Source organism: Triticum aestivum, chromosome 5B (assembly GCF_018294505.1).
Source record: "Triticum aestivum cultivar Chinese Spring chromosome 5B, IWGSC CS RefSeq v2.1, whole genome shotgun sequence".
Lineage (NCBI taxonomy): Eukaryota > Viridiplantae > Streptophyta > Magnoliopsida > Poales > Poaceae > Triticum > Triticum aestivum.
Window position 1 is genome coordinate 63146407 of NC_057807.1, and position 22993 is coordinate 63169399.

A 22993-nucleotide genomic window follows, 5' to 3' on the forward strand; every position below is an offset into this window, starting at 1 on the left:
ACGGGAACGGTTGGGTTACCCACGCACGTATTGATGAGGATCCCGGAATAAAAGGGAACACGACCTCTGCTTCGACAGGACGTGCCAAGGAAACCGCTTCGCTAAACGTGCTGAGGCGGAATAATAAAAACAATTCAAAACGAAGGCTTGGCTGCGGTGTGATGTCACGCCGCATAAATACGTCAGCAGATTGAGCCAAGTGTGTTTTATTCTCTCTACGTTGGAATGTGGAATTTATTTTGCAGAGCCGGACACTATCCTGGTGTTCATTATCTTCTCCGGATTATTCAAGGGAGGAACCCGCCTTGCAATGCCGAACATTATGCACGCTGGACTTATCATCATTGAAGACTGGTTCAGGGGCTACTGAGGGAGTCCTGGACTAGGGGGTGTCCGGACAGCCGGACTATCAATATCCGTCGGACTCCCAGACTACGAAGATAGAAGATTGAAGACTCCGGCTCGTGTCCGGAAGGTACTTTCCTTGGCGCGGAAGGCAAGCTTGGCGATACGGATATGTAGATCTCCTACCGTTGTAACCGACTCTGTGTAACCCTAGCCTCTCCGGTGTCTATATAAACCGGAGAGCCTTAGTCCGTAGGACACAACATACATCTCAACAATCATACCATAGGCTAGCTTCTAGGGTTTAGCCTCCTTGATCTCGTGGTAGATCTACTCTTGTACTACCCATATCATCAATATTAATCGAGCAGGACGTAGGGTTTTACATCCATCGAGAGGGCCTGAACCTGGGTAAAAACATTGTGTCCCTCGTCTCCTGTTACCATCCGCCTAGATGCACAGTTCGGGACCCCCTACCCGAGATCCGCCGGTTTTGACACTGACACGGGGTGTTCATAGCAAGCCGGAAGCTTAAGCAATACTTCCAGGGTCACCCTATCACTGTGGTAAGTTCTGCTCCCTTGGGAGACATCATCCAGAATAGAGAGGCCACAGGACGAGTCGCCAAGTGGGTCATTGAGCTTGGGCCTCATGGTTTGAAGTATGTGCCACATACTGCTATTAAGTCTCAAGCCCTGGTGGACTTTATCAATGATTGGACAGAGCTGCAGACACCTGAGGAGAAGCCGGACAACACGTATTGGACTATTCACTTTGATGGATCCAGGCAGTTGGAAGGCTCGGGGGCTGGAGTCGTTTTAACTTCCCCTCGAGGTGAAAAATTTTGTTATGTGCTCCGGCTCATGTTCCCTTGTACTAATAATGCAGCTGAATATGAGGCCTTACTCCATGGTCTTCGGATGGCCAAAGAGATGAGTTTGAGCCGGGTAAGATGCTTGGGCGACTCAGATCTCGTGGCTCAATTGGTCTCAGTCAAGTGGGACTCCAAGGATCCCCTCATGGCAGCTTATCGTCGTGAAGTTGATGCTATAGCTGGGCACTTCAAGGGTTATCAAGTGGAGCACATTGGTCGAAGGAAGAATGAGGCGGCTGATGCTTTAAGCCGGCTGGGATCTCAGTGTAAGCCGGTACCACTTAACACCTTTTTGGATGTTTTGCATAATCCTTCTGTCAAGTTACCCACAGAGGAAGACTTAGCTGTGCCAGACCCGGAAGCGCAGCTGGTGGCGGCTCTTCACGTCATCCCGGATTTGACAGTGCCATATTTGGCTTACATGACCCGGGGAGAGTTGCCTGAGAATGAGACCTTGGCGAGACAAATCATGTGGCGGTCTAAATCCATGACAATTGTTCACGGTGAGTTGCATCATCGCAGTGTCACTGGGGTGTTTCAACGTTGTGTGTCACCTACGGAAGGACAGGAAATACTTCGTGAGATCCATGAAGGGGATTGCGGTCATCATGCCGGCTCAAAATCTCTTGTGGCCAAGGCCTTCTGTCATGGTTTCTATTGGCTCACGGCTCATGATGATGCGGAAGATTTGGTCAGTAAATGTGACGGTTGTCAAAAATTCTCAGGGCGAGCTCACGTGCCAGCTCAAGAATTGAGGATGATTCCAATTACTTGGCCGTTTGCAGTCTGGGGGCTTGATATGGTCGGACCTTTCAAAAGGTCCAACGATAAAAAGACACACCTCCTGGTGGCGGTTGATAAATTTACAAAGTGGGTTGAGGCAGAGCCGGTCAGTAAGTGTGATGCAGCCACGGTGGTTCAGTTCATGAAAAAGGTGATCTTTCATTTTGGTTTTCCACACAGCATCATAACTGACAATGGCACTAATATCTCCAAAGGTGCTATGGAAGAGTTCTGTCAACGAGAACATATCTGGCTTGATGTTTCGGCGGTAGCTCATCCTCAATCCAGTGGTCAAGCAGAAAGAGCCAATCAGGAGATCTTGAAAGGTATAAAACCCCGGCTCTTGGTCCCCTTACAGCAGACGCCGATTTGTTGGGTGGAGGAATTACCCTCTGTGATTTGGAGCATCAACACTACACCTAACAGGTCTACGGGTTATACACCTTTCTTCATGGTTTACGGAGCAGAGCGGTCCTGCCAAGTGACATCCGTCATGACTCACCCCGAGTGGCGGCTTACGTCGAAGCTGATAATGAATAAGCTCGTCAGGATGCACTTGACTTGTTGGATGAAGAGCGATACTTGGCAATAGCCCGCTCGGCGATTTACCAGCAAGACCTGCACCGCTACCACAGCCGCCAGGTTAGATCCAGAACCTTTCAGGAAGGTGATTTAGTGCTCCGGCTCATTCAGGATCAATCCGATATGCACAAGTTATCACCCCCTTGGGAAGGACCCTTTGTGGTCAGCAAGAACCTGAACAACGGGTCATATTACCTCATCGATGTTCGAGAGCACAAAGACTCACGTAAGTCGGAGGAGGAGACCCGCCGGCCGTGGAATATCGCTCATCTTCGGCCTTACTATACTTGAGCCACAGCTCTCAGGATGTACATATTTTGACGGTGTATATATTATGAAAAGCAATAAAGCATGACCTCTGTCCTTTTCATTCTGGCGGTTTAAGTAAAACAACTCTCTGAATAGTAGTAAGTTGGGTTCCTCTCCAAGATACACCTCGCAAAAGACTTGGAAGTTGCAGATGTTTGATACAGAATTGGGTCCGATATCTTGTGGTCTGAGGTCAAAAAAGTGCAAGACATCCCTGAAGAACTTTGAGCCGGGTGGAGAAAAGCCCCAGCTCATATGATCAGTAAAGACGACCACTTCCCCTACCTTGGGTTGACGTTTCTCCTCTGACGGGTTAGGAGCTTGATAGGACATGACTTCTTTCTTGGGCAGATAGCCAGTCTTCACGAAATCAGCCAATGTGCTTTCAGTGACAATAGATTTGACCCAGTTGCAGGTCACGGGTGCTTTGGGAGCTTTGGGTGACATTATGCAGATGGAAGCCTATGACAAAATAAACATTTCTGGCTCAATTTAACCCGGAGGAGAACATTTTAAGGTCTCGTCAAGATGGCGGCTTACGACACGGCCTAATGATATATGGCTACTTATATCTGGTTATTTAAGCCGCCATGAGAGTCGAAAGCAGTTAAGTTATTCTAAACCGTCAGGAGCTGGCAAGGCTGTCGATCAACATTATCTATTTTAAACCAGCAATGAGAGCTGCCAGGGTTAAATGAGTCTAACAGAAACAGATTTTTGCCTAACTATTTTACAAACAAGTTTCGCAACTGGTAGATATTATTTTGAATCAAACAGGTGTACAGAAAAAAGAAATTATTCTAGACCTAGAAGCTAGTATAGATGAGTTCATAAGCTTGAATGAGGCCTATATGCAAGCGGAAGGGGATCTATTTGCATTAAAGATGGGGGCGGAACAGCTACTGCACGAGTTTATACTACTTTATCAGATCAAATCAGGTTGCAGAGGCAAAATCTATGAAGAGTTCATGATGAACAGTGATGAACGCCGACGAACTTGAAAAACCTAATGGAGATCTAAGATATGGAGAGGAAGGAACTTACGGATGCAGAATCACTGCGGAGGTCCGCCGTCGATTTCTAGTCGGGTTCAGGTTGATGCAGCGGCCTGAGTTGGTGAAGACAAGGAGCTCTGCGGCGGCGGCGGCGGTGGAGCTCGAGCAGCAGAGAAATAGCGACAGGAAGAAGACGACCGAAGGGAGAGAATGGAAAAGACCTAGGTCGTGCCTATTTATAATGAAGGGCTGACTGAGAAGGCACGAGAAACGAGTAGGCCAGGCATCATTATCCAACAACTCCGATGCCTCGATTTTCGGAATGGTCAGTAAAGATAAAGATCCGTTAAAGATATGACAGAATAAAGTATGAATTTAATGGAAGATGACGTCACGGGGGGTTATCACGGATCCAGAAAATGATGTCACGGCGGGTTATAACCTCTGCACAGACAGAAGACAGAAGGATTTTTCCTTAAGGTATTTAAAGATTGACATGAACCGGTTCAAATCAATCTGGGGCCTAATGTTGGGGATATAACTATTTGTGTAAGCCGCCCAGGAGGGGCCGGGTTACGCAAAGATGATTCATCATATGAAGCCCAAGATCAAGCATGAAGATGGCGGTTCAATAAAGGGTCAAAAGCCCACAGGCGACTTAAGGCCCGTATTGGTAAACCACCGTAATGGCATGACTTGTATTATAAGGCAGAATTAACTAGTCACCGAGCCGGACAATGTTTATGAGCCGGCCGGGACTCTGTAGGCCGCAGGGCGTCAACCCGTGTGTATAAGGGGACGACCCGCTGGCGGCTTAGGGCAAGTAACATCAAATCGAGAGCCAGGCCTAGCGTATCTCGCTCCCTGGTCATCGAAACCCTAGCAATACCAACCCAACTAGACGTAGGCTTTTACCTTCATCGTAAGGGGCCGAACTAGTATGAAAACCTCTCTCGTGTCCCTTGTCTCGTTAACCCCTTTAAGCTTCCTAGTTGCGATGGCTCCACGACTAAGTCCTTACATTTGCCGTAACAATTCCACAACAGTTGGCGCTCACCGTGGGGCCAGCGCACAGTGGATTTGAGTTCTTGAAGGGAAACTTCGAGGGGCTCAAGGGATACGCTGTGGGCCGGATGACCAAGAGTTGTCGCGGCAAGATCTACATCGACGACGAAGGCTAGGGCCCCGATGCCGGCTCAATTGAGTACGAGTACCGGGTCCCCTTTAGCGGAATCCACGTCTTCATCGGCCGGATTGGTGAGCCGGGCCCTGACCCGGACAACTGCACCGACCTCGTCGAGACGGCTCAGCTTGCGAGACCCGCCCGAGCTCAACCCAACGTGAAGCGCGCCTTCGTGGGTTGCATCCATGGAGGAGAACTTTCTGAAGGATCCGCAGATGGCGGCGAGACGGCCGTCCACACCGATGGTGATTCGTCCACTGGTGAGATGGATTCGTTGTATCAACTGCAAGATTGCTAACATCCGGTGTTGAACCGGTAGAGGGCACGAGGGCGTATGATGTTGCACAACTACTTTCTCGCTGATGCGCCATTCAAACCCTCTTTCTGTCGTCAATTTCGGATGCAGTGAAATGTGTTTGAACGCATCTACCAAGGTGTCGGGGCATGTGATGATTACTTCAAGCTGAAGACGGATGCCATTGGCTACATTGGGTTATCTAGTTACCAGAAGTGCATGACTTACATATGGGCCAGTTCTTTTGGCAGTTTAAAACATAAGCCATCTCCTCCCCAATTTTTCTCATAAGCCGCATCTCTTATTCATTGGGGACTCTAAACTAGTTATCGAATAATAAATTTAGAAGTCTCGACAAATTTAAGGGGCAAACTTATTTTTTAAGCTGGGGAGTGACAACGTTTTTTAGCGGCCCAAATGAATTGTCCCTAAGGATGCCTTCCTATGGCACGTTCGTCGATTCATGGGATTAGTACCTCCTCATATCTGAGAGCACAAGCCTGAAGGCCATGGTTAGATTTGCTACAACAGTGGTCAAGGTGTTTGGACTGGAGTACTTGAGAGAACCAGTGGTGTGTTTGGTTTGTGCCCCAACTTGCCCAACCAAAAATTTGGCATGACCAAAGTGAGGGCATAACCAAAAAATTGGCAAGTTGCTATTGTTTGGATTGTAGCCATTGTTACTTTCCAATTTTTTTGGCAAGTTATTCATTTGGTTTCCAGACCAGATTGAATTGATTTGTGCTCTTATTTGATTCTAATTTATTATAATGTTGAGCCAATAAAAAAATATATACAAAACTTTTTTTGTAAACTATGAACACTTAATTAACTATAACATGCAAAATTAACAATTCGCAAAATTATTAACACGTACAACTTTTTGTTGAAAGAACAACTTTTGAACTCGACCAAAGTCATCAAACGCACGGCTGCCTTTATACGAAAACTGAGACAATTAGTTGCGTGATCTAAGGGATTAACCGATCCAAATAACCAACTTTGTAATTTACCCGTTGGCAACGCTTGTTTCCTCGGACGATTAATCCGCCGTACGAGATCCACATAACATGCAAGAGAATACGTGTGTGGACTATTGATCTGTCATTCCCATTAACACGCACGAGATCCACATATCAGCGGGCGAGAGACGTGCTTGCCAAAAATTTGGTGACCGATTTCCGTGCCCTCGATGCGCCGATGCGTTGGCAAAAATTACGCGGAGCTGTCCGGGGCGGGCTAGGCGAGCCAATATTTTGGCCGCGATCCAAACAGCAACCAAATCGCACGGGCAGGCCACAAAATTGGCAGGGTCGGGTGTTGGTGCTAATCCAAACAGCCCCCGCAAGGCTTGTGGCACTTGCAGATTTAAGAGGGTTTTTATGTAGGACGCGTCTAGGGAGCGGCCGGCTGCTCCCTAGCGTTCCCGAGCGCCCACCAGAAAATAAAAGATTCGGTCCCCCCGATCCCAGATTCATGTTTTCTTTTGGTTTCTTAATCAGCATTCTGGAAGTCAGTCGCTTCGCCGAAACTCGAAGCGTCCTGCTAATCGCCAGCCACGACCTGCGCAGAGTGTTGAGCAGGGAGAGGATGTTGAGGTAAGTGGCATGCTGATGACACAAGTCCATTTTTTTGGTTTTGTTTGGGTCATATAACATTTTTTTTGTTTTTTCCCATGCTCATGTTTTTTTATTTTTTTTCTTAGGATGCTGATCAGTTCCGTGTTGTAAAGCGGACTAGACGTGCAGCACTTGGCAAGGGAGCTGAGTCATCTTCTAGGGTAAGTAAAATCTCGAATATAAGTGTTTTTCTCACCTTTTTTAGATAGTGATGAAATTATGTAGCAGTTCGGACCACTATTTTTGTTTTTAGTCTGTCAATAACAACCTTTTTGTAGTTGACATCTCTAGTCATATTGATTTAAATACAGTTGGCATTAGTTGGCATTAGTTGGCATCTTGTAGTTCACTAGTTGGCATCTTTTCATAGTTGACATCAGTGGTCATTTTTTTGTGCAGGCAGCAGTTGCTGGAGAAGCTGTCGCATCTTCCGCAGCAGATGCTGAGGTATGTGGGTTTTTGTGTGTGTTTTATGATCTATTTGAATAGTTCTTTGCAAACCTTTTTTTAGTTACTGTTTTTCTTGTGTTGCAGTATCATTTCTTATTGTTGCACATCCACTAGAACTTTTTGTAGCTGCCAGGTCTCGTACTTTTTTTATTTTTTTTAAAGGTTGCACACTGCCAGTCTTGCAGTTGTCCTCATGAGCTTTATTAGTTGCACAAATACATCATATAAGTTGGCATGATCCATTTTATGAATATATAACTCATTCTAATACTGATCCATATGATGACTGCTAGTTTTTTTTTCATTCTTGTTTTTTTCTCTTGTGTTTAATGCTTGTGTAATGCTTTCATTTTCTCATCAAGAGGGCAGCGGTGAAGGAGTTGAGGTGGCTCCAGGGGAAGATGTGGAGCGACCATCACAAGCAGGCAGGATAAGGGCATCACCAGCGCGGTTTGCAAATTTTAACGCCTCTCTAACCCCACTGCAGAAGTTAGAGCTAGTTTCGAGGTTGTTCGGGGGGCTATTGAACTTATCGGACACACTTCCAGCGGACCTCACTAAGTTCCTGGTACAGTCCTACCAGCCACAGACCTCTGAAATGGTTTTCCCAGGAAGGGGAAGGATCCGTGTCGATGCTGACAGTGTTCAGAGGGTATTTGATCTCCCAAACAGGGGTTAAAAAGTCAGATATTTAGTTGACAAGGATGCCACTAGGAGATTCAGACAGGCTTTCAACATAACTAGAAATTCTCATCCCCAGATCACTACATGGCTCAAGATGATTCAGGATATGGCTGGAAGAACGGATGACACATTGTTTGTGGCCTGGCTTGCGGTTGCCTTCAGCACTTTTCTAGCACCAACCACGGCCTTGAAGCTTAGCCCAAAGTGTTATGGACTTGTGCTAGATCATGAAATGCTAAAGAATACAAACATCTGCCTCTTTGTAGCAGAACACATTAACGAAGCTTTCTGGAACATGGACCAGGAGAAGCAAACTGTCTGCTGCTGCTTGTATCATTTGATGGTTAGTGAAAACGACCACTTTTTCCATCTGTTCATGTTCTTTTCTGTGCAGTTATAATTTGCTGAAATTCTCATAACAACAACTGAACTTGCTTTTTTCTTTTGTTTGGGTCTGGTGCAGATACTATACCTTGATGCGCTCGTACATGACATCCCAGTAAGCAACTGCGCGATACGATCGAATGCATGGGATAGTACTCTAATTGCCAAGGTGATCAAGAAGGATACTATCTCTCCTGGTGTGTTCGACAAATTACAAGTGAGTTCTTTTTTGTTTTTTTCCAACAGTGTCTTCCTTCTATGTTCTTTTGATGTCTGGTCACTCTTTTGGAAATTGCACAGAAAACTGTCATCAGTTGGCACAACAATGCATGTAGTTGCACAACTTGTAGCTTTAAGTTTGGCAATCTGCACACATGTTCATTTGAAGTTGGCACACCATCTTTTTTAAGTTGCACAGTTTTACTAATCTTGTTGCACAGATGTGTTGCATCAGTTGGTAGAACTCTTTTTTAGGTGCCATGTGTGTTGCACAGTTTTTGTGTCTTTGTTCAGTTGCATATATGCATAGTTAATTTTGTCTACCCTAGTATCTTGTTGTACTTGCACAGGTTGTAATGTGTGGTTTCGTTCAACACAAAAATCTGTTTTGATAACCTTGTTATTTTCTGTTTCTCTTTTTTTTTCACATCAGCTTAAAGAGGAGTATAGAGGCACGGAGCAGACACCACTGTTTGGTGGAATTTTGCAAGCTGAAGCATTCGTGGCATCCAAGTTACTAATAACCTACAATCCGCAGGTTAGTGTTTTGCATACAGAAACTTGTACCACTTACCAATTCTTTTTCTATTGTCTGGGATGTATGTTCAATTGGACATGTATAACTTTTGTAGTTGCGAGAATACAAAATTTAGTTGGCTGTTATGTATGTTCAGTTGCACATATAAGCGTCTATAGTTGCACATGTTCTTTTGGACAGTCAAAGTGTTCATTTACAATCATTGTCATCAACTTCTGGCAGAAAGCATGTTTTTTAGTTTGTACCACAGTGCATGTGTAGTTAACTAGAATCATGTTTTTAGTTGGCCAGAAAGTGTGTATTAGTCATTTTTTGCTTATCACATCATGGTCAGTTACAGACATTTTACTTTTTATTATTTTTTCTAACTGAATCAGTTGTCACAACCCTAGAATTCTGCTTTGTAACTAGTTGCATCAGTGAGTGGCATCCATGCATCATGTTTAAATTCCTTATAAATGTGAATTAGGGAAAGTGGAAACCCTCAGAGATCATTTCTAAAAATGATCAACATTAAAAATTGCTTCAAACAAACCCAAGAAAATGTTCCTATTTAGCTATAGAAATATTAGCAAGAAGTAAAACTCAAACCAATATTTTTGGAGTCTCAGGGATATTTATTTTGGGCCTTTGAAATTAAACCAATAAGTATTTGACTTTTGGATTATATTCATTTTATATAAAATATATTTCAAAAGGCCCTGAAATTATTTGTGTGCCTTTGGAAAAGTCCATAATGGCAACATACAGATATTCAGAAGGTTTTGCCCTGTTTTGATTTTCTTTTGAATTTGAATCAGTGGCAAAATAATTAAAACAAAACAGAAAAACAAAATAGAAAACAGAAACAGAATAAGAGAGGCAGAAGACTTACCTGGACCGGGCCGACCCATCTGGCCGTGCCAGTCATCACCTACCTCTGCCAGTAGGCAGAGGAGGGAGACACCGCACGGCGTGCGCGCGGGCGCCACGCCACCAGGCTGCCTGCCTGCGTCGCCTCGCGCCTTCTCCTCGGCGCCGCCTCGACCCTCTGGACGCCACTCTCCCCTCCTCTGCCTCTCCCTCGTTCCTCTCCCGCTAGACCGAGCGCGCCCGCCGCCGACGATGAGCACCACTGCGGCCATCGCCTCCCCCTCGTTCCCTCGAGCAGCCCCGAAGCACCGCCGCGTCCTCCTCTTCCTCCCCACCGACCCACGCCCCGCCGGACGCCTCGAAGCACCGTCCCCGACCCCTTCATCCTCCTCGGGTCGCCAGAGATCCCCTCGCCGCCCCGCTTCGCTCCGGTTCCTCCCCGAGCTCGCCGTTGGCCTCGTCGCAACGGCAGTGAGCTCTTGCTCCTCCTCCCCCTCTCCGTTCCTTCTGTTACACGCCGTAGTCGCTGCACCACCTGCGCCCGAACGCCGGCCGCCGCTGCCGAGCTCGTAGCCGTCGCCTCCAGCCACCACAGGCCCGGCTAGCACCACCAAACGACGCGCACCGGCGAGGGCACTCCAACCTGCCTAGCTGCGGCTCGAACCGTGCCTCGTAGCGTCGACCCCGAGCTCACCCGAGCTCCGGCGACTGCCAAGGTCGACGCCGGCTACGACTCCGGCCACCCCAGGGCCAACCACCAACACCACTCGACGCGGACGAGTGCCCGCGTCACTTGGATGCCCTCCGCCGGCCATTTGGTCACCGGAGGAGGAAACCCGCACCTCTCCGCCGTCCCTGGTCTTGCCGGCGACGAGCCCCAGGTCAACTCCGGCGAGTTTGACCCGGGTAGACCCCGGTTTAACCTCCCCTGTGTCCTGACGTGTGGGCCCAGGCCCCTGTTTAATTGATGTTAGTTTAATTAGTGATTAATTAACTTATTTAACCCTTTGACTCGCTGACATGTGGGCCCAGCCCTGCTGACAAATTAGTTAGTGTTAGCTTAGGGCTAATTAACTCAGTCAATTAGCTGAGTCACTGACCTGCGGGTCCCAGGGGTCAGTTTGACCTGGACCGCCCCTGTTGACCAGCTGACGTCACGGTGACGCACTGCTGACGCAATTAATATTTTACTGGATTTAATCTTATTCAGGAAATTCCAGAAAATGCCTAAAACTTCTAAAAATCATAGAAATTCAACCGTAGCTCAGAACGAAACAAATTATATATGAAAAATTATCAGAAAAATTCAAGGATTCTGTTTATGGCATTTTCATGCATGTTCGAACAACCTAGGGTTGATTTACAGAGCAATTTGCATAAATGACATTTAAATAAGCACATATGGAGTTTGAATTTGAACCCTTGGTTCAAACCAACTTTGTTTAATATGGTTGCTAGTTGCATTAGCTCAATCAACAGCATATTGCCATGACATTATCATGCATCATATTTGTTGCATTGCATTGATTGTGTCCCTCTTTGTTTGCCGGTATTTGTCCCCTCCAGATAGACGTGGTTTCGACGATGAGTTTGATGACACCGATGAAGAGCTATAATATCTTCAGAAGTGCCAGGCAAGCAAAACCCCCTTGTTCATTCCGATAAAATCCCATTCTCTCGCTCCTGCTCTCTTTTACTGCATTAGGACAACAACGATTCATCTGTTACTTGATGCGGTAGTTGAACCCCTTTATCCTTTGCATGACCTGTCATTCCACAGTAAATAGATGAAACCCACTAGCATGAGTAGGAGTTGTTTGAGCCCTGTTGTGCCTACTCATTCATGCTTGTTTGTCATGCCTGCTACTGCTTAGAGTTGAGTCAGGTCTGATTCATCGGGAATGAATTGGAATGGTGATGAACATGTCCTACTGTGTGTGAGCTAAGTGTGTGAATACGATTTGGTAAAGGTATTGGTGATAGGCCATGTAGGAGTACATGGTGGGTTGTCTCATTGAAGCCGTCCTCAGGAACTAAGTTCTGTGTTTGTGATCCATGAAACAGTTACTACCACACATTGGGATCCTTAATTGACTCTCTCGGCTTCTTGATCACCCTTGTCCTCTGTCCAGGAGTTGCAAGTAGTTTTTGGTGTTTGTAGTATGCTGGGGGCCGCACGCAGTGCTGACCATAGGGGTGGGCTGTGTTGCGGTAGGCACATGGCCCGGTGTACCGATTCGCCCGTTTGGTGTCTCGGGAACCCTGCACACATCGTTCGGGGCCGTTAGTGGAAACCTCGGCCGGACTCCCTGCGGATGGAACCCGAATAGGCGATAAACCTGGACTAGAGACTTGAGTGTTTAGGTAGGCCGTGGCCGACACCCTCGCTGGGCTTCCACTTGAAGGTTGCCGAGTACATGTCGTGTAAACGGCGATAAGTGGTGAGAGCGTGTGTGAAGAAGTACACCCCTGCAGGGTTAACATCATCTATTCGAATAGCCGTGTCCGCGGTAGTGGACTTCTGGGTTGCCTATAACAGTTCATAGACAAGTGGAAGTGGATACCCTAAAAACGCAAGATAAGCGTGAGTGCTATGGATGGCCTTCTCGTAGGGAGACGGAAGTGGATCCATAGTAGTGTATTGATATGGTGAATATGTGGACTCGTGTGCGCCACCTCAAAAGAGTTACTTGCAGTCATAGTTTAGGATAGCCACCGAGTCAAAGCTGGCTTGCTGCAGTCAAACTCCACCACCCCTTTATTGAAACTGATGCATATGTAGTTAGTTCTGATGTAAGTCTTGCTGAGTATGTTTGTACTCACATTTGCCTATTTTATGTTTTGCAGAGAGACTTCAGTCTCGCTAGTAGTACCGCTTGGACATCGACGTTTAGCTTGATACCTCAGCTATGATCTTGTGCCCTCGGCAGGATCTGGTAGATAGTCAGGCTTCTCAGCCTTCTTCATTTGTAGATGTCTGTACTTAGACATGTTAAGCTTCCGCATGTGTTTGACTTGTAGGCTCTGAATGTTGGGTCATGAGACCCATGTTTGTAATATCTCGCTCCTCGGAGCCCAATGAATAAATACTTTGAGTCGTAGAGTTATGTTGTGATGCCATGTTGTATTTACTCATATCGGGCATATTGTGTGTATGATTGAAATGCTTGGTATGAGTGGGATCCGACTATCTAGTTGTTTATCCTTGGCAGCCTATCATATGGGGAAATGTAGTCTAGTGCTTCTGAGCGATAGTAGTCCGCTACAGTCCGGTTCACCGGAGTCCTTCTAGCCCAGCACTACTGCTCGGAACACTTGACTGGCTGGCATGTGAATCACTTCGTTCCTGTGTCTGTCCCTTCGGGGAAATGTCACGCGGTGACTTCCGAAGTCCTGCCTAGCCTGCTACAGCCCGGGTTACCGGAGTCCTGTTAGCCCAGTCCTACAGCCCGGATTCACATGTTGATGACCGACATGCTCGATGTGTTTCATGTATGCCTGTCCTCATAGGTTAGCGCCGCTTTGGGTTCACGACTAGCCATGTCGGCCCGGGTTCTCTGTCATATGGATGCTAGCGACACTATCATATACGTGAGCCAAAAGACGCAAATGGTCCCGGGCCAGGTAAGGTGGCACCCGTGGGAGTACCGTGCATGAGGCCTCAAAGTGATATGATGAGTTACATGCTGGATCGATGTGGCTTAGGATCGGGGTCCTGACAGCGTTGGTATCAGAGCCTGACTGCCTGTAGGATTACCAAGCCAAACTGGTCGAAGTTGTGTCTAGAAATGCTTTAGTTATGTAAGGGAATTGATTGTGGAAGGGAACGTAAGGCTCTTTTTACTCCTTATACCTCATGGCCTTCTAATCCGAGTCAACCTCTTCTCATCTATCTATCAGGATGACGTGTTACTAAACCGTAGTTGCCTAAGATTGTTGGATTTAAGCCCCAGTTCAGTTACTACTACTTCTGTGTGATCACCGTTGCTCTCGAAACATTGATATTGTGATGTTGAGTGGTTATACCACCATTTTGCAGGATGTCTCAAATCATTTTGAGCATTTACAGCCGTTATGCTATCCGAGTCATCCCAGGTTTCTAAATAATCTGATGCATTTGCAAATCCTTTCTCTCCGTTCCCGATGTCCTTTTTGGTCAGAACAAGCACACTAATCGGTCAGTTGAGGCACCCCGTTGCCTTGACGTATATGTTGGAGCTACTATTATGACCCTAGGTGTCTTATGAAGCCATCTAGTAATCTATCCATGTTTTGTGTCCCAGTGTGATGATTCTGGCCACCACTCTCGAAAGCATCCCGTGATGCCAATTAGTAGTAGGTATTCTACTCCTGGGTTTCTGAACCCGAGATGCACCCTACTTACCTCCTGTTGATAGTGTTTGCTAGTTCCTTTAGGATATTAGTAACCTTGCGACAGTCCTCGAGGTCCGTGGTATTTCCTTCCTCCAAATACCATGAACCATTAATGCAGATGTTCTCTGAACCACAAGCTCACAATCAGAGTACTCTTGAGGAGTTCTCCATTCATAATTGTGATTCTGCCAGTTCCACCTTTCTGCATGGATTATCTGGAAGAAATATGTTGGACTTGGTTCGACATACTAATCCATGCATCCACAACTCAGAAAAACATATGTTCCCTTGAGTTGTTCCCCTTTAGTCTTCCTCTGACCTTCGTCTATCATTTGTTACTCAAGAGTATGCGTGCATTCGTTCATCGATGCCTATTATTCTTGTGGTCCGGCAGGCCATTCTAGTTCAGAATGACTAGGAGAAACAAACTCCAGTACCCTATCCATTTCTCGGATTGGGTCAAGGAAATTGTATTCCATGGATCAAAATGCCAACCAAGCTTTTGCTCTGCTCTATCTTGGAGTGTTACCATCTTTATGTCAAGAGTGTCATGAGAATTGCACCACCTCTTAGGAATTCTTGACGCAGCAATACTTCTTGCCATCATTGTTCATTCCTCGGTTTCCATGTTGTTGTAACCGGAATGACGACAAGTGAATTGTGATGTGTGAAATCAATACTCCGAGCAACTCGTTGCTTGGTAGTAAATGGACAATATTCTCATTCTTAGCGTGTTGGTTATTAAATCATCATCCTAAGATTGATCGTGTTACCTAGTCCTTATTTCCTGGTGCACTCTTCGATCAATGAGTTAGGATTATTCAACCCCTTGCTTATCTGATCAAATCGTCTTGCCCTGAAAAGCAAGGATATTCCCGAGCTTAGTAACATACCGGTGGTTCGTGATTTTCCGAATATCTTCTGGGAAGTGTTACCAGGTTGTCACCTGACCGCTATGTTGAGCTCGTGATCAAGTTGGTTTCTTGTAAACCACCCATTCTCCAAGAATCTGTGTTGGATACCCCTGAGCTAGTTGGTTAAGCTTAACAACAAATTGGAGAGTTGGAAGATAAAAGCTTGTCTGCCCTAGTTCATGTTAAAGGATATCTTTTTGTGTGTGTGTGTGTGTGTGTTGAAGAAAGATGGTATTTTCATCGATTGACCCTCGTGATCAGTTAATGGACCTATCATCTTATCCAATCGTTGACTTAAGTATGGGCTATCATCAAGTCAAATCAGAACCAACGATGTTCGTAATGTTGTCTTACTCGTGGCCGATCCCTCGAGCATACACCATTACATCTTTTGGTCTGACCAATGCTATCACCGTGTTCACATGATGGTGGAAGTCCAGTGATATGGAAATTCTGATGAGTTGTTGTTGAGCCCATCAGCAGCATTTTTTCTCCCCCATGATTCATGTTGACCATCAATACAGTATTGGAAACTTTTATAAGCATTATCTTCATGCCCCATTCGTGAAGAATATGTTGGATGGCAGAAGTGACTTCCTCTGATTCACGTGCATCTGGTGCAAGTTGCCGCCGTGAGTTCAAGAAAGATTGTTTTTGTTTCCTCTGGTACCATCCCAAGTCAGTTATGCAAGTGCGAATGTATTCTATGGTTTGGTAGATTAATTACCTCCACTCCATATGTATTCCTGTCGGTGTACTAAAGTAGGGGTACCTTAGTACCTCGAACTCGTGCACGGACGGTCGCAGCGCCCCGCGGCAAGGCTTGCCGGGCTCCCGCCAAGATCATCAGTTCTTCCTTTGGAGCAAATCAAGGACAAAGTAATCAAAGATAAAGGAACAAGGCCCCAGCAAGAGGAGCTTGCCGGGAAGAGAAAGCAAGGCCCCGGCAAGAGGAGCTTGCCGGGAAGATAGAGCAAGGCCCCGGCAAGAGGAGCTTGCCGGGAAGTGAAAGCAAGGCCCCGGCAAGAGGAGCTTGCCGGGAAGGTAGAGCAAGGCCCCGGCAATAGGAGCTTGCCGGGACGAACGGCCAAAGCCTCGGCAAGAGGCGCTTGCCGGGCGCGACAAGACAAAGGCCGCGGCAAGGCACTTGCCGCGGCAGCCAGCCACACAGTACCCGCGCTCCAGCTCATCCACCCACGTGTCGCCCTGGGGCTCTTCCCGGGCACACATGGCGGGCGGCCGTGCAGCTTGGGGTACGTGGAAGCCAACAGCGATGGCAAGGCGGCCATCGTGGCAAACGGAGACGGCCCTGACGGTCCCTTTTCACACTGTTTGGGCGACACAGACGGGCATTTAATGCCCTTGTCCCCTGCCATCAGAGTTGGGTGCGGGACACTATACCAACAGCTGCACCAGATACAGCGACATTCCCTTTTTACCCTTACCTACGTTGCCACCTATTGGAAACCCCTTTCGCATATAAAAGGAGGCCCATGCGCAACGTAGAGGAGGTTGGACATTCTGAGGTTAGACACACCATAGTTCTGGCGCTCGGTTTGGAAGCTCCCATAGCTCCCGAGCAAGAAATCAACACGACCACAAGCAGCAGTAGGGTTTTACGCATCCGTGCGGCCCGAAGCTGGGTAAAATCTCCCGTGTGTGACGCCTCGGTCTGCTCTTTGTGCGACCTCCGCCCCCCGCCGAACCGAAAAGGGACTACGGTCCCATAGGTGTTCCGGAGCTAGGTTTCCCACGACATCTTTGGCGCGCCAGGTAGGGGGCGTTGAGGTTGTGCGAACCTGATCCGGCTTCCGCGCGAACTAGATCCCCATCGACTTCGTCAGCATGCCACCAAAGAAGAAGGCTTCGGGGGTAGTCGCACCATCGGCTCGGACCCACCGCCTCCGGAGCAAACGGGCGGTGGGGAAGGCGCTGGCGGAGGAACGGACGCCGGCGAGGAAGTTCGCGTTGCTACCAAGTCCAAGGACAAGGCCGCGCAAACCTCGGTGTCCGTGCACGCTCCGTGTCCGTCTCAGGGCGTGCAAAACCAGCAGCACCCTGGTGCTCCCAGCACCACGCACGTGCTGGATCAAGAATGAGACGGTGGGTTTCAAGGTGCTCAAGGCCAACATGCTGACCCGAGCGGAGTTCGGTCGCCTGGACGGGGCGTTGCTCCTTCTAACATGGTTAGGAGTCCGAGCACGTCCCGCTCCTCGCACTGTTCGCCACTGCCGCCCACCACTCGAGCAGAAGCTCTGGCGAGAGCTCAACTGCTTCTGGATTTCCCTCCAGCGGCGGACAAAATCGACGAATGGAGGGCCACCATCCAAAGCCTCATCGGCTTCGCCAACGGCGACACCCTACGGCAACCAACTGCGTCGCAGCCGCGGCAGGATCGCCAGACGCGAGCCGATGGCAACAAGACCGGTGGAGGCGCCACCATCGTGCACTCTCCACCCCGAAGGCCAAGGTCGCCGAGTCGCCAGGCCAACAACGACGCCGACTCCACCGCGTCGTCGGATCCGCGAACTCATCGCGATCAGCGCCAAGTTCTCCACGAGCAACAACAAGAAACGCTCGTACTCGCATCGAGCACCGAAGAGAGACGCGACGTCAATCAGACCTGCGCGCTGGGCCCACTGTCGACATGCATGCGCCAGGGGAACCAGGCGACCTGCCGTACGCGGTAGGTTGCCCTGCGTTCACTCGTGAGCTGCGGCAAGTCCAGTGGCCCAGTATGAAGAACTTCAAACCAGACGTACCAGAGAAGTACGACGGCAGGTCGCATCCATCGGAGTTCCTCAGCATCTACACCATCGCGGTGCAAGCTGCTGGGGGACGGGACGACAAGATCCTTGCCAACTACTTCCCGCTGGTACTCAAGTCCAACGTCAGATCCTCGCTCATGCACTTGCCGAACAACTCCATATCCTCTTGGGCAGAGCTGTGCCATCAGTTTGTCGGCGCCTTTACCGGAGGCCACAAACCTCATGGCCAAGAAAGTGACCTTCACTTGCTCGCCCAGAAGGAGGGAGAAACCCTACGCAAGTACACTCAGAGATTCAGCCGTGTGCACTACAACATCCCCGATGTCCACCCCGCTGCGGTCATCAGCGCATTCCATCAGAACGTGCGCAACCGCAGGATGCGGGAGGAGTTGGCGATGCGCAAAATCAAGGATGTCAGTGAGATGTACGCCCTGGCCGACAAGTGTGCTCGTGCTGAGGAGGGAAGGAGACTCGCCGGAGAGACCGTGGGAGCGGAAGGGTCTGACAGTGACGATTCTACCCCGGCGAGGAAAAACCGGCGGCGGAACAACAAGAAGAAACAAGGCAAAGAAGTGCTAGCTGTTGAGCAGTCCGGCAACGGAGGTGGCGCCAAGGCAGCCAAAGATAGCAGCTCCGGCAAGGAGGTTGCCACGTGCAACAACTGTAAGGCTGTGGCAGCCGCCGACAAGCAGGACGGCACCAACAAGCAATACTGCAAGATTCACCGCACCAAGGGCCATGATCTCCAGAGCTGCAAGAAGGTCGAGCAGCTTGTCCAGTTGCAGAGAGCCGAGTACGAGCGGCGCGACAAGGAGAAGGCCCAAGGAGATACTGGTGGATCCGGCACGAAGCGGCCCGGCCGGGGAGGACGCCGCGGCAAGGAAAAGCAGCGTCAAGGAGATATACCACCCCACGGCCGCGACAAGGATGAAGACGACGACAGCGAAGAGATGGATGATGATGAGACCAGAGAGCAGGAGTTTCAGAAAGCCACAGAGGTTCTGTGCGTCGACGGTGGTGCGTCTCTGCATGCTTCACACCGCCAACTCAAACAGTGGGTGCGGGAAGTCAACGCGGCAGAGCCACCCGTCGAATCGCGCAGGCCTCTAAGATGGTCCAGCCCACCTATCATCTTTGATATTGAGGACCACCCTGATCGCACAACTGCGGTCGGGTGCTTGCCGATGTTGGTTTCACCAACTATCCGCAACCTCAAGGTCACCAAGATGTCAGTTGACGGCGGGGCCGGCTTGAACCTGATCTCCTCCACGGTGCTCCAGAAGCTTCAGATCCCCGACAGCGAACTCGAAGAGTCCGGTACATTCCAAGGAATCAACCCGGGAAGGAGTAAGCCAAAGGGGAAGATTACGTTGCCAGTAACGTTTGGCAGTGAGCTGAACTACAGGACAGAGAGAGTCACCTTTGACATTGCTGATTTCCCGTTGCCATACAATGGGATACTCGGCCGTCCAGCGCTTGCTAAGTTTATGGCAGCCTCTCACTATGCATACAATATGCTCAAGATGCCCGGCCCGATAAGCGTCATCACTGTCCATGGCGACAGGAAAGATGCTCTTATCTATGCCGACAAGATCTACCGGGAAGCAGCAGCCGGGACAGACAGCAGTTCACTTGCCGCTGAAGCTCCCGGGAGAAAGAAGAAGTCCAGGTCCGGCAAGAGCTCTGGTACCCACTCCGGCAAGCGCGCCTCTTCGGAGTGCTGCGCTACCGTCGAGGACGCACCATCGAGCTCCACCGGCAAGTGCAAGAAGGCGATGGCAGCTCCACCGGAGACCAAGAAGGTGCCCGCCAAGGAGGACGGCACTGGTGGTACCTTCACCATCAGTGCCACGCTTGACCCCAAATACGAAAGCGCGCTCGTTGCTTTCCTGCAGGCGAATGTCGACGTGTTCGCATGGCAACCGTCTGACATCCCCGGTGTTCCCAGGGAAGTAATTGAGCACCACCTTGCCATTTGTCCTCACGCGCGGCCCGTCAAGCAAAGAGTCCACAAAACAAGCAGTGGAGCGCCAAGAGTTTATAGCAGAAGAAATCAAGAAGTTGGAAGCAGCTGGCCTCGTCAGAGGAGTACTCCATCCCACGTGGTTGGCCAATCCTGTTGTCGTGCGCAAGGCGAACGGGAAGTGGAGGCTTTGTATTGACTTCACTGATGTCAATAAAGCTTGTCCCAAAGATCCATTTCCCTTGCCGTGCATTGACCAGATTGTTGACTCCACGGCCGGATGCGACCTGCTTTCATTCCTTGACGCATACTTAGGGTATCACCAGATCTTCATGGCAGAGGAAGATGAGGAAAAGATTGCGTTTATCACTCCGTGTGGCACGTACTGTTTCGTACGGATGCCTTTCGGTTTGAAGAACGCTGGTTCAACATTCGCAAGGGTAGTCCACACTGCTTTTGAGCCACAGATACACAGGAATGTGGAAGCCTACATGGATGACATAGTAGTCAAGAGCAAGGACAGGGCTACCCTGGTTCAAGACTTAGACGAGACTTTTGCAAATCTACGCAAAATCAACCTCAAGCTCAACCCCGAGAAGTGCGTGTTCGGAGTCCCTTCCGGCAAGCTTCTCGGGTTCTTCGTGTCTCAGCGGGGAATTGAAGCCAACCCCGACAAGATCAAGGCCATCGAGCAGATCGAAGCACCGAAGCGCGTCAAGGATGTGCGGAAACTTGCCGGTTGCGTGGCTGCTCTCAGCAGGTTCATTTCTAGGTCTGCTGAGCGCGCCCTGCCATTCTTCGAAATCTTGAAGAAGGCAGGTCCGATGCAATGGACTCCGGAAGCGGAGACTGCGCTGCAGGACCTGAAGGAATACCTGTCCTCCACTCCCGTGCTTGTCACGCCTAAGCCACAAGAGAAGTTGCTGATGTATCTAGCGGCAACCAATCAAGTGGTTAGTCCTGCGTTAGTAGCGGAGAGGGAGGCGGACGATGAGCCAACAACCACGGCAAGCGCGTCCAACGATGAGCAGGGGGCTTCGCCGGCAAGCTCTGGCCCCGACAAGGATGGATCTGCGCAGGAGGAGGTGCGGAAGAAAATGGTGCAGCGCCCCGTTTACTTTGTCAGCTCCCTGTTACAAGGGGCTAGATCGAGGTACTCGGGTGTGCAGAAATTGTTTTTTGGCCTTCTTATGGCCTCGAGAAAGCTGCGCCATTACTTCCAAGCACATGAGATCACAGTTGTCACTCGCTTTCCGTTGAAGAGGATATTGCAGAATCCGGAAGCAACGGGCAGAATAGTCGAGTGGGCACTGGAACTGTCAAGCTTTGGCCTTAAGTTTGAGAGCACTTCTACTATCTAGAGCAGAGCATTGGCAGAGTTCATTGCAGAGTGGACGCCGACACCAGACGAAGCAACCCCAGAGACAAGCATCCCCGTCAAGGAAGCAAGCAAGGACTGGCTAATGTACTTTGACGGCTCCTTCTCGCTGCAAGGCGCCGGTGCCGGTGTGCTACTTGTCGCACCCACCGGGGAGCTCCTCAAGTACGTGGTCCAGATGCACTTCCCCAGGGAGCAAGCAACGAACAATACCGCCGAGTATGAGGGTTTGCTTGCCAGTCTTAGGATCGCGGCAGACCTTGGGATCAAGAAGCTTGTTGTCAAGGGTGACTCGCAGCTCGTCGTCCGCCAAGTGAACAAGGATTACCAGAGCCCCTTGATGGAAGCGTACGTTGATGAAGTGAGGAAGCTGGAGGAGCGCTTTGACGGCCTGCAAATGGAGCACATCCCGAGATCTGACAACGACATTGCAGATGGCCTGTCAAGGTGCGCCGCACTAAAGCTACCTGTGGAACCAGGGATCTTTGTGCTCAAGCTAACTCAGCCATCCGTGACACCATCAACCGGGCGAAGCAAGAAGAGGAAGTTGGTCTTGGGTGATAACTTTCCGGCAGAGCTCCCCGAAGCCGCCGCCAAGAAAATCCCCAAGATCGACGGCAAGATTGCTGAGGAGCAGTCTGCTCCGGCAGACCCAAGGGTCTGTTCCGTCAAAGCAAACGCTCCCAACAAGTTTTGCTCCGGCAAGCTTGCCGGGGAACATCAAGCTCCGGCAGGACCGCCAGTCCTTGCCGTAGAAGCGGATGTTCCCGCAGCAGCAGATATGCCTTTAGTCCTTGCCGTCGAGCCACAGGCTCCGGCATGGGCGCAACAGATTGTCCATTTCCTTCAGACAGGAGATCTTCCCGAAGAGCCAGAAGAAGCTGAAGAAGTAGCCCGGCAGTCAAGTATGTACCAGTTCTTCGACAACGAGCTGTACAGAAGGAGACTCAATGGTGTGAAATTGAAGTGTATTCCCCGGGAAGACGGACAGAAGCTGTTGGCAGAGATACATGGAGGCATATGTGGTCACCACATTGGCGCAAGAGCACTTGCCGGCAAAGCATTCTGGCAAGGTTTCTTCTGGCCGACAGCCCTCCAGGATGCAACTGCACAAGTAACCAAGTGTGAAGCGTGCCAGTTCCATTCCAAACAGATACACCAGCCAGCTGAAGCTCTCCAGACGATCCCTTTATCCTGGCCCTTTTCGGTCTGGGGGCTCGACATCCTCGGCCCCTTTCCCCGATCCGTCGGGGGCTTTGAGTACTTGTACGTCGCAATCGACAAGTTCACAAAGTGGCGGGAAGTGGAACCAGTGAGGAAGGTGACAGCACAGTCAGCAGTCAAGTTCTTCAGGTCGATTGTTTGCCGCTTCGGAATCCCTAACAGGATCATCACCGACAACGGCACGCAGTTCACAAGCCGCGCATTCATGCAGTATGCCCAAGACCTTGGCACTAAGGTCTGCTTTGCTTCTATTGCTCACC